At 39.5% G+C, this 13,170-nt stretch overlaps 1 pseudogene; it reads left to right on the top strand.

Moving 5' to 3' along the window:
• The first annotated feature begins 11,974 nt into the window (after positions 1 to 11,974).
• On the top strand, positions 11,975 to 12,088 carry LOC129064293 (uncharacterized; annotated as a pseudogene).
• Positions 12,089 to 13,170: the final 1,082 nt, after the last annotated feature.

The raw sequence follows: 13,170 nt of genomic DNA on the forward strand, positions 1-13,170 counted from the left end.
ATAAAAAGATGTGTTTGAGTGTCATTTGTAGTGTCTTGAATTACTTGTGCATATATTCTTTTATTATTTATAACCTATCTACTTCTAAGAATATGAGCCAATTTACATGAATAGATACGGAGTGTTGAACAGGTGATTTTGCTTCCTTAAAGCACAATTCAGCCTCTTTTGGGGTATATTTAGCTATGTAAGACAGTTAATTTATACTGAATTTTAAAATGTGCATTTGTTATATTTTAATAAAAATATCCTGTATAAGTTCTGAAATTCTAAATAGAGATTTATTTTTTTCATTAACTTATTTTATTATTTATGTATTTATTTATTTTGAGAGCACATTTATTACAGCTGGGGACAGTGAAGCAAAAGAAGGGCTTCGGGTCTAAGAAGCAACAGGAGAGAGTCTAGGCGGTGCTCTGCTTTGGCTCCCTAGAAACGTTTTAGGAAAGAAGTAAGCCGTGCTGAGGCTGCTGTTAGCTCACTGGGAAGTCAGAGAAAAGGGGGTCTTGGAGACAGGTTCAGGGGTAAGCCTGGGATGAGCTGCCACTGCCCATTGCTCCCCTGGTGGCAATTTTCATAGGGACCCTTAGTGTTTAGGAGAAAAAAGTAATGGTGCATTGCCTGAGAGGGAAGAAAGGCATGGCTGCACTCCAGGGGGAGTCCTCGTCGGGTCTTTGTCTTGAGGGTTCTTACCTGTTTTCTACAGACAAGAGTTTTAGGGAAGGTCTTAGGGGATGATCTTAGTAGAATATTCATTAGCTTTTTGCCGATTCACCAAAATGAGATTTATTCCCCTGGCTTCATCTGTCCTTGGGTGTGGTTGATACAAATGGCACTAATTGGATTTCTGTTATCTGTCTCCCAGGGTAGGATGATTTAAGCTATTTACCTTCTGGTTGGAGAGGAGAAGTATAAACTTTATTTTAAGTGTCCCTGGTTAGGGAAGATAGGATTTTGCTAGATGGCTGTGAACTACTTGGCTGTTTAACTATTGTCTTAGTTTCCCTATTTCACCTGTCCTGGCTTACTAACCTGTTTCATTCCCCTCTCAGGCCTCTGTCAGTGAAAACTTTTTTTTTTCCCCTTTTCATTGATTTCTTTTCCTTTTGAGACAGAGGAGGAAAAGGAAAGAGAGAAATTTGTTGTTTATTTATTTACACATTCATCAGTTGATTCTTGTCTGTGCCCTGACCAGGGACTGAACCTCCAACCTTGATATATCAGGACAATGCTCTAACCAACTGAGCTTCCTAGCCAGGGCCCATTTCTGAAATGTCTTAGAGGTGACAAGTCTTCAGTAACTACTTCCTGCTGACAAGGGTCATGGTCCCTGCTTGTGTAGGGTATGGAAGTCTCTCCCTGCCTGATCTAAGGGAGACAAGGGAATGGGATTTTAGAATGAACAGAGAGGCTGTTAATTGCTTCTTCTAAAGCAGGGATGGGCTTGAATCCCTGAAGCATCATTCTCTTGATACGGAATCATGGCATCCTGGTCAATACAGCTGATGACGGATTATGAGACTGCCAGTACCAGGATGTGGGGCACAGGATGAAGCGTCAAGTCAGCTCTTCCTTACAGTTCTATATATATTTGTCCATTTTAAAGGTATAACCTGAAAATTTATTTTTAGCAGTCTTATTTAGAATTAGAGTTCTTTCCGTAGGATTTTCTAAAGATGTAACATACTTGCGAAGGCATCAGAGTAGGGCAATGACTATCTCTAAATGATGAAAACTTAAAATGATGTGGTTATAGAAATATAGGAAAATCTTGTCCTTCTAACTGAAAAAACCAATTTCCAATTCTGTATTAACTTTTGATTCTTAAATTCCTTGATTTAATTAAATTCATTATTCAGCTTAACCAAATAACTTCCTCTCAAGGTTTTTTCCACAAACCTACAACTCTCACAAACCTGTCACTTTCACACATTTTCTACAAAGAAAGTTTCTATTTTGAAAATATACTATGATTTAGCACATTTGCTTTCAAAACTTTAATATATATATATAAGTATTTCAGGTAAGCGTGTGCTCATCTGTGACTAAAATACTATAGAATATATTTTGCTCTTGGCAGTTTGTCATTAGACTTCTAGTTAAAAGATTTAGTTTAGGGATATTGTCAACCTGTGAAGACCAGCCTCTGTATTAGGGTCTGTTAAGGGCCTTTCCTATCACAGCTCCCAGTATTTCATGTTCAGTCCACCTTTTCCTGCTATTTCTCATGTTTTTTAAAAAGAATCCAATCAAAACTAACCCAGTTTTACATGGAATAGATTGAGAACTGTCAGAGGGGCAGGGAGAGGGGGGTTTTGGATGTAAGAAGGTGAAGGGATTAGCCAAAGAACACGTATATGTACAGCCCATGGACACAGACAAGGGCATGGTGATGGCCAGAGGGAAGCGGGGGGAGGGGCTGGGGGGAGGGGGGCAATGGGGGAAAATGGGGACAACTGCAATTGTGTCACCAATAAAAATAAAAAATAACTGGAAAAACATCCAATTTATCACTAGTAATTATTAACAAACATTATTGGTACACACTCACAGAGTGTCCCTTTTCTCACTGTTTTTTCTTTTTTTTTTTTGGTAGACTGGGCACTAAGTACTTTTGATTGCAGCCTTCCTCATGCAAAAGTTGTTCTGAGATATATGCTGTTGCTCAGAATTGAAATACCACTGATGGAACATAACACCTCATTAATAGTTATTTCAGTAGAAGAACAGGGACATTTGCTGTTATTTCTAAGATTTTGTTTTTGAGCTAAAATGAAGTTACAAGGAAAAGAGATGCAGGCTGAATGAATATAGTAGTTAGGATTCATGTAGCCTCTTGCCAGATTGGAATGTTAACTATTTTAATTGCTAAAGATAAGGAAAACTAAAATCTTTTTAAAAGAACATGAAAGCTCAGAATGGAGTTAGAGAAAACATACATTTCATATATATATATAAATATAAATATAAGTTTTTTTCGAGGGGGAGAGAAACATTGATCGGCTGCCTCCTGCACACCCCCAGTTGGTGACCTGGCCAGCAACCCAGGCACGTGCCCTGACCAGGAATTGAGCCAGTGACCTTTTGGTTTGTGGGATGACGCCCAATACACTGAGGCACACCAGTCAGGGCACATTCCTTCTATTGCCTTTATGGATGAACTACAAGGATTGTGGCTCCTCTGTCAGGTGGGATTAACTGAGACAGTTTCCTGCTTTCGTCACTGTGGTCCAGAGTGTTGCTTTTTATTTCACAGGCCCAGAAACTTGAACTTTATCTGTATGTCCTGTTATGGGCTGAACTGTGTCTCCAAATTTTTAATTGAAACCATCACCCTTGGTACCTTAGAATGTGACTGTATTTGGACATAGTACCTTTCAAAAGGTGATTAAGTTAAAGTGAAGCTGTTAGGTTGGGGTCTAATCCAATCTTAAAAGGGGAACACCAGTTAAACATTTGAGCCTTTGTTGATAGGCTTAAGTGATTAATGCGTGTGTAAAGCTGTCTGTTCTAGGAACTGGAATGCATGGCCACAAGACTCCAGGAGGTCTGGAATTCAACCTTTGTGCCCCAGGGCATCTGCAAGCCTTGGAGATGGTATCTGCGCCTTTGTGTTCCAGGGAGGGAAGGCCTGTGATGCAGATGAGGGTTGCTGATCAACAGATACATCTAAGAAGTACTAGGAAGCTCCCCACTGGACTGCAACTCTTCTCCAACTAACCAAAAAGGTCAGGGGATTGAAATGAGATGTTAAGACAGTTTTTGAGGGTACATAATCTGCCATCCTCTCAGATCACTGGCATCTAAATAAAACACCCATAAAGGTTCAATCCTTGTCTCTATTGGTTCTGGTAGTGATGTGGAGCACAAACACCGACTTTTCCAGTAGCAACCTGACTAACCTGACTCGTGTCCTTATAAAGAAGAGGGAATTTGGGCCCCAGAGGAAAGACCATGTGCAGATACAGCAAACAGGCATCTATCTGCAAGCCAAGGAGAGAGGCCACAGAAGAAACCAACCTGCCAACGCATGGATTCCAGACTTCTAACCTCCAAAACTGAGAAAATAAATTTCTGTTGGTTAAGCCACCCAGTCTGTGGTATTCTGTTATGGCATCCCTAGCATATAGTACATGCCCCAAGGTGACAGCTCTGGGGAAGCTGGACTGACCGACTCATGGGATTGAAATGACAGCCTAGTATCAATTTAATAATTTACGTTGGGAAGTATAACTGAGAAGGAAAACAGATGCCTCAAGTCAGCTTGCTGGCACATTCTCTCCTTCTGGGAAAATCTATGTGAAAGCAGACTTGTCATCAGAAGTCTCCTTTATTTTAGAGAAACCAGGTAGAGACCAATCTTCTGGTGAGGATACCTCCTTCCTGGTATTGTGCTGGACACATTGTCATAATCTTAATTTTCACTTTTTTTTCTTGGTGGCCTAATGATTGCGACCTCTGCTAGTGTGCTGTGCAGGCCCTGCCCACAGCCCTCTCTAAGTTCTTCCTAAACCATTGGTTTTGCCATTCTGGCCAGTTTATTGGAACAGTGTGGTCCCTACTCATGGGTAGTCAGTGATAATAATACTTAACAATTTGAGTGTTTGCCACATGCCAGGATCTGTTTAATGTATAAACAAAAAGTCATTTATTATTTCTCATGTTTAAAACAGAGAACACAAATATAAGAACTCTGATATATTTACTCTTTATAAATTGATGATTAGGACTTTCTGGTCATGATGCTTTTCTCAGGGTATGAGAGGCAAAACACTGGCAGGACTTACATATTGGGTGTTACAAAGCTGAATTTATGTCTCAAGTTGCTAATCTTTCTGAAAAATGTGTTATATCTATTTTTCTATCCATCTAAAAAACAACTATGAGTCTAAAATTTCTTGTCTCCTATGCCTGAATATAAAATTCTTTTTCAAAGATGCATTTTGTTATTAAAGGAAGGTGAATGGAAGAAGTTATGTAGTAACAGTCTTCTTTTAAAATTATATATATTGACTATACTATTACAGTTGTCCCATTTTTCCCCCCTTTTCTTCCCTCCACCCAGCACCACCTACTCCCTTAGGCAGTCCCGGCATCATTGTTCATGTCCATGGGTTGTGTGTAGGTTCTTTGGCTACTCCATTTCCTATACTGTATTTTATATCCCTATGGCTATTCTGTAGCTACCTATTGTACTTTTTAAATCCCTCACCTCTTCACCCATTCCCTCATACACCCCTCCCATCTGGCAACCATCAAAACACTCTGTATCCATGATTCTGTCTCTATTCTTGTTTGCTTAGTTTGTTTTTTAGATTTAATTGTTGATAGATATGTATTTATTGCCATATTATTGTTAATAGTTTTGATCTTTTTCTTAAATAAGTCCCTTTAATGTTTCATATGATGGTTTGGTAACAATGAACTCCTTCGGTTTTTTCTTGTCTAGGAGGCTGTTTATCTGCCCTTCAATTCTACATGATAGCTTCACTGGGTAGAGCAATCTTGGCAGTAGATCCCTGTTTTTCATGACTTTGAATATTTCTTGCCAATCCCTTCTAGGCTGCAAAGCTGCTTTTGAGAAATCAGCTGGCAGTCTAATGGGGATTCTCCTGTAGGTAACTAACTGCTTTTCTCTTGCTGCTTTTTTTAAAAAAAATATTTATTTTCAGAGAGAGGGGAAGGGAAGGAGAAAGAGGAGGAGAGAAATACCAGTGTGTCATTGCCTCTCACAAGCCTCTAACTGGGAGACCTGGCCCACAATCCAGGCTTGTGCCCTGACTGGGAATCGAACTGGAGACCCTTTGGTTTGTAGGCCAGCACTCAGTTCACTCAGTCACATCAGCCAGAGCTCTCTTGCTGCATTTAAGATTCTCTCTTTATCTGTAACCTTTGGCATTTTAATTATGATGTGTCTTGGAGTGGGCCTCTTTGCATCCATCTAGTTTGGGACTCTGCTCAGAGACTTGCACGTCTATTTCCTTCGCCAAATTAGGAAAGTTTTCTTTCATTATTTTTTCAAATAGATTTCAAATTTCAAGCTTTTTCTTGTCTACTGGAAACCCTGTGATGTGAATGTTGGAACACTTGAAGGTTGTCCCAGTGGCTACTTACACTATCCTCGGGGCGGGGGGGGGGGGGGGTTAAATTCTTTTTTCTTGTTCTGATTGGTTGTTTTTTGCTTCCTTATGTTCCAAGTCATCGATTTGATTCTCAGCTTCAGTCTACTGTTGTTTCTATGTAAATCGTTCTTTAATACAATTACTGTATCCTTGTTTCTGGCTGGATCTTTTTTTTATGCCATTGAGGTCCTCACTTGGTTCCTTGAGCAACCTTATAACCAGTGTTTTGAACTCTGTATCTGATAGATTGCTTATCTCCATTTTGCTTAGTTCTTTTCCTGGAGTTTTGATCTTTTCTTTCATTTGGGCCATATTTCATTGTCTCTTCATTTTGGCAGCCTCCCTGTGTTTGTTTCTATGTATTAGGTAGAGCTCTGTGTCTTGGTAGCATGGCCTAATGTGGTAGGGGTCCTGTAGCATCCAGTGGCACAGCTTCCCCTATCACCTAAGCTGGGTACTTGAGGTGCACCCTTTGTGTGGGCTGAGTACACCCTCCTTTTGTAGTTGAGCCTTGATTGCTGTTGGCAGGTCAATGGGAGGTGTTTACCCAGGCTAGTCAGCTGCAAGGACTGGCTGTAGCCACTGATCACTAACCTCCACCCTCCATGGAGGATCAGCTGTGCAGGGGCAGGGTGGTTGTGTTCCTACGTGGTCAGTAGCTATTCACTGGGTGTGCAGACTCCAGGATTTCCCAGGTGGTGCAGGCCAACATCAGCCCCAACCGGTGTTCTGCCCAGGGCCACCCTCCCTGAGCTATGGAGCAATCTGAGATGGCTGCGACTTGTGCTGGGCTTGGAGTTTCCCAGGTTGTGGAGATTCCCAAGCTGTGAATCTAGGCTGGCTGCCACTAGTGCCAGGGCCAGGGCCAGTTAGCAAGAGGTTTGGGGGCTGGGGATTCACCAAGATTGGCTATTGCTTGTTTGAGAGGATTTAGGAAGTTGTGAATCATGAGTGAAGACCAGTCATTCTATGGAAAAGCAGCTTGGTGGGCTTATAAGTTGGGTGGGAAGGAATCTCAGGAGATCTCCAGGGTGGGTTAAAGAGTGTTAGTCTGGTCGATGGAGTCTCAGCTATTGTACTCACCTGCTGGCTCTTGTGGCTCTGTGGTAGAAGGGTTCAGAAAAGGGACAATGGCCTCTGCCTGCCTTTTTGTCTGGGAGAAGGCTGTCCCCTGATTCCTGCCTTGATGCCAGGCATTTCAGTTCTTACTTGTATGCCATTGGTGCCTTTCAAACTGCTACTCCAGTGCTGGAACTCAAAAGGAGGGAGTTTGAGTAAGTCTGTGTGTGGGTTCTTTAAGAGGAACTGGTTGGGACTCCAGAAGTTTCTTCCACTGATTCAGTCCCTACTGGTTTTTGCATCCAGAAGTTATGGGGACTTATCTTCTGGCACTGGAACCTTGGGTTGGGGGATCTGGTGTGTGGCTGGGACTTCTCACTCCCTAAATCTCTCTCCCAAATTGTTATCCACCACACATGGGTGTGGGAGGAGCTAGCCCGCATCTCCTCCCCTCCTCCCAGTCTGGATAGATGCACATTCTTTTTTCCATAGTTGTTAGATTTCTGCTGAACTTGATTTCTGACAGTTCTGAGTGTTGGTTGTTCTACATTTTAGTTGTAAGTATGATGTAGTTGTGTGAGGAGGCGAGCCCTGTTTTCATATGCTGCCATCTTGACTGAAAGTCTCTGTGGCAACAGTCTTCTTAAGTTTCATTTTTTCAGTATCTTATATAGGTTTGAGGTGGGTGAACGGGTCAGGCCACTGTTGCATTCTCTTGAAAAGAGAAGTTTCATAATTTTAGTACAGAAGCAGAACACATGGTAGCATTTCATCTCTGCTAGTAAAGATTACAGTTTCTGTTAAACTGCTTAGAAAACCACGTCTTTAAACAGAGGCTAAACTACATTTACTATTAGAAGAGTATTGAAAGAAATATCATAATATTGAAAGAATTAGAAAGTGACATTGTTAATGGCAAAAGTAGTACTTTTGCCTTTTGATAAATTTGTGATTTCAGTATATTTATGGGTAATATCTCTTAGTAAGGAGTACTTATTTTTTTAAATAAAAGACTTTAGACACTTTAAATTGACTACATCAGTTTTTGATTTGAAGCCTATAGTTTGTGGTATTAACTCATATTTTATCAATATACTTATGTATATATAATAATATTATCCACTACACAAGGGCCAACTTGATTTGGGCCTTTCTTCCACACACGTGAGCTGCACTCTCCCTCATGCCCAAAGGTTCTGTTTGGGGTCTCAGGCTTCTAGAAAGTTGAGCACAAGGGTTGTGTCCACTTGCCACCCTCCCTCTTTAGAGCTCTCCTCTCCTTCCTCCATGCCGCTCTCGGCCAAGACCAGTCTGCAGGGCTGCCAGGGCAGGAGGTCCAAGGGGGCGAGGCTGCTGCTCTGGCCGTTACCTGCAGGACGCCTCCTATGTCCTCTCCTGGTTCTCCAGACTTTCTCTTTTTCTACTTGCCTTTTGGGCTTTAAAAGATTATGTAAGATTCTGTGCCATATATTTTCTACCAGGCAAATAGAATAAGGCATAGCAGGATTTGTTATGTACACTAGAGGAATATTATATGCATTTTGTGCTTTTTTTTTCTTTTCTTTAAAAAATAAAACATCTTGTGATCTTTCCCTATCAGTCCCCAGATCTACCTCATTCTTTTTAATGACTGCATGGTTATTAAAAAGCCACATGGAATGCCACATAGAATTCTATGGTGTGGAATACCACCAACACAACATAGATGGACCCTGAAGTTCCTTTCCTCTCTCCTTTTTTCCCTCCTTCTCTTTCTTCTCATCAAATGAGGCTGAAGTGAACACTCTTGTATATACATCTTTGGCCATTGGAAAGACATATTGGTAGCATACATTTCCTTTTTTTTTTTTTTTTAGTATAAATTTCAAGTAGACTTGACTAATCAAATGGTAGGAGAATTTTGTATTTTATTAGATACTGCCAAATTTCCCTGCAAATAAATTGTACAGTTTATACTCCCACGAACATTATATGAGGATGCCTATTTCTCCTTATCATCAGCAATGCTGATTCTGATAATTTTCAGGGTCATTCTTTTACTTTCTCTTTCATTGTTTGTTTTGCTTTGGGCTGTATTCTTGGTCCTCACCCAAGTCCTTCTAGAAGTTTTCAACCACTTCACTGATTACAGCTACCACCCGTGTCCTGATAATTGCAAATTGCAATCTATACCCTCACCCCAGTTACATATTTCATGTTGTCTGCTGGGCATTTCCATCTACTTGTTCCTCACACTTTTTAAAACCAATTATTATCTCCTCTTTACATCTCTCTACCAACCCCATATGTACTCATGCTACCATCCATCCAATTTTAGATCTTGGAAAGGCTGTGGCAGGGGGTTAAACTCATGGACCTCCTGGACTTCAGAGCAAGACTAACGGTGCGAACTCTGCCACTTACCAGCTGTATGTTATTGGGCAATTTCTTAACCTTTGTGTACATCACTATCCCCATTTGAAAATGAAAAGAATAATAATACTTCATATTAAGTATGTCAGTAAGTAAGTATGTTAGAACAGTGATTGTTACATGATAAATGCTATGTAAGGGCTATTTATATATTTTGACTCCTCACATCTATTTAATTACTGAGGCCTGTAGATTTTAACTCTGAAACATTTCCTGAAATCTTCCTTTTTCTCCACTCCCCATTGATGCTGCCCTAGTTCAAGCCTCTAGTATATTTCACCAGGATGATTGTAATGATTTAACTAGTCTCCTTGCTTCTTATCTTTTCCCTCTCTAGCAAATGTATTTCTAAAACCCAGAACTGATTTTTTTTTCTGCTGTACTTCCAATTCTTCTGTTGACCCAGCACTCTACTTCCACTTTCTCCAGGAGGCATTTCTTTCCCAACCGCGTGGTTCCCATGGGAGCATCCATTTCTCTCCTGCTCCACCAGGCTTGGTCATAGTTGTTTAGACCAGGAGGGCATGTAACTGAGGCTGTCCCAGTTAGAACCCTCCCCAGGGATCTTTCACACTGTAACTGTATAAAGCAAGGGTCAGTCTCCCTCTTGTGTTGAAACTGGGAAGACAACAAAGTTGGGGAATTATAGGCAATTAAGTTTCCTGCCCTGTGGAGAAAGACGACGCAGAGAGCTGAAGAGATGAGGGGTAGATGGGTAGTTTCTTGGCCTTTGAATTCCTGCTTCCAGCTAACTCATAGTCCATCTGCACCCTTGTCTTCCTCATGTGACATGGGTCTTCAAATACATTCACTCGTTTCTAATTTTTTAATTGAATTTATTGGAGTGACATTGGTTCATAACACCACACAGGTTTCAAGTCCCCCTTTTCTAATTTTTAAATATGGGCTTCTGACTCTTGCAACATTTATCAGGAACATAGGAATTCATATTCTGTTGAGTTCCATCTTAAAAATCATAATCTTATAATTTCATCACAAATTCAAGGAATAAAAAATAAAGGTGTTGGTAGAATTGTAGATGTACATGTGAGAAAGAGAAAAGACTAGGAACTGCTTGGCATTCACTGCAGTCCTTGGTGTTCTGTTGAATATAAACAATCTCATAAAACACCAACAACGAACAAGGTCATTCTGTGACTGATGAAGTGAGACAAAAAACAAGACCCCTCCCCATCATGGTCTTCTCTAAGTATAGATAATACAAGGTCAGTCTACAAAGCACAAAAATACTATACCTCCCCTTTTTCTGGCTAATATGAATGACTGCCACTGCTTCATCAATTACAGCTTTGGCGTCACTTCATTCCTTCTGCCTTATCAATAAGATTTATTAAGATAACTAATAGAATTGCTCCCACTTCCTGACAGTAGTCTATCCAGAGCAAAACCCCACTTTCTTGAGCACGACCAAAAATGTCGCACTACAAGGGCAAATCCTGTAAGTCCTTTCCAGCACCTTCTTTCTCAGATACCTCTAGTCTCCCATGGTTTGTGTTCTCTCTCACTGCATTGAGCAAGAACCCAACTTGGTCACCAGGTGCATTCTTGGTGGTCTTGCTGGACGACATTGATACATGGGACACTAACAGTTTTACTTGAAGAGTTTTCCATTAGATTTTGACTAAAGATACTTAGATATATTCTGGACAGTTTTCTGGGAGATCTCATTATGTAAGTATAATGACTGATAAAACACACAGTAGGCTTTGATTTTCAATTATATGTTATGATTATCTTTTATGATAATCATAAATGAAAGACAAAGTGAAAGCATTTCAGGAAAGACATCTGTACTGCAATATAAGTTAGATAGCACTTTGTTTCCAAATCCAGAAAGTAATGTTACTATTTAGCTGCATTAACCAGGGGCTGTCCTCTGGAAAAAGCTGTAGCACCAATGCATTTTGATTAAAACCTGAAGGTGGCAGTAAATTCCTACAAGACTTAGGTGCTTAGTTTAGAATTTGTATTTTTCCTTCTAATTATTCAAAATCCTACAGTGAGACTGCAGTTCACTTAATTTTATTGTATACTAATGAAGGGATGCTCAGGAAGAAGATAAAATTCTAAACAAGAATTATATTATTACTGTTTACTGACTGAAAGTAATTCACCATGTACAATAAAAGGCTTAGAAACACTGCAATAGATTATATGCTTATGATTACTATAAAAACAAAGTATGTAATTAAACAAAAAGAAACTTTTAATACAGATCAAAGTGCTGTGAAATTTTAAATAGACAGTTTATATTTGTTTATTAACTTCATAACCCTGTTGTGGGCTTTTGTCCCATGTTCCCCCAATTTTATTCTCAAGATTTTATTTTATCCTCAACATTAAAAAAAATTCTTGTATGTATCGCTTCTCAGCCTTTTGGCTAAGATCAAGTGTAGTATCTGTTCTTAACAGTTTAAAAACACTCTTGTATAGTGTTTTTACCCAACGATCTACTTATAATCAATAGAATCTCCAGATTATTATTATTAAGGAATAGCCTAATATAATTATTATATAGAAAAGTTACAAAAAACAAGTCAACAAATATTAATTCATATTGGAAAGTGAATTAGTCTACTTATCTTTTATATAAAGATCTAGAAGTAGATTATTTCATAGTTCCTTTTTTAAAATATATTTTATTGATTATGCTATTACAGTTGTACCAATTTTTCCCCCATTGTCCCCTTCCACCCATACCCTACACTCCCTCTGGCAATCCCCGCCGCCCCACCCCTTAGTTCATGTCCATGGGTCATGTATATAAGTTCTTTGGCTACTCCATTTCTCATATTGTTCTTAACATCCCCCTGCCTATTCTGTACCTAGCAATTTGTACTTATTAATACCTTTACTTTTCCCCCCATTCTTCCCCTTGTCTCTCCCTACTGGTAACCATCCCAATGATCTCCATATCTATGGTTCTATTTCTGTTCTGCTTGTTTTCTTAGTTTGTTTTATAGACAGTTGTGAATTTATTGCTATTTTAATGTTTATAGTTTTGATCTTTTTCTTAAATAAGTCCCTTTAACATTTCATATAATAATGATTTGGTGATGATGAATTCCATTAACTTTACCTTATCTGGGAAGCACTTTACTTGCCCTTTGATTCTAAATGATAGCTTTGCTGGAGAGAGTAATCTTGGTTGTAGGTTCTGGCTTTTCATCACTTTGAATACTTCTTGCCAGTCTCTTCTAGCCTGCCAAGTTTCTTTTGAGCAATCAGCTGACAGTCTTATGGGAACTCCTTTGTAGATAACTATCTGCTTTTCTCTTATTGCTTTTAAGATTCTTTATTTTTATCCTTTGGCATTTTAATTATGATGTGTGTTGGTGTGGTCCTCTTTGGGTCCAACTTGTTTGGGATTCTCTGTGCTTTCTGGACTTGTATGCTTATTTCCTTCACCAAATTAGGGAAGTTTTCTTTCATTATTTTTTTCAAATAAATTTTCAATTTCTTCCTCTGTCTCTTCTCTTTCCAGCACCCCTATGATCTGAATGTTGGTGTGTTTTAAGTTTTTCCAGAGGCTCCTTAACCTATCTTCAGTTTTTTT

Source organism: Pteronotus mesoamericanus, unplaced genomic scaffold, assembly GCF_021234165.1.
Source record: "Pteronotus mesoamericanus isolate MK-2021 breed Mesoamerican mustached bat unplaced genomic scaffold, CSHL_Meso_final contig_100, whole genome shotgun sequence".
In the NCBI taxonomy this organism is placed as follows: Eukaryota; Metazoa; Chordata; class Mammalia; order Chiroptera; family Mormoopidae; genus Pteronotus; species Pteronotus mesoamericanus.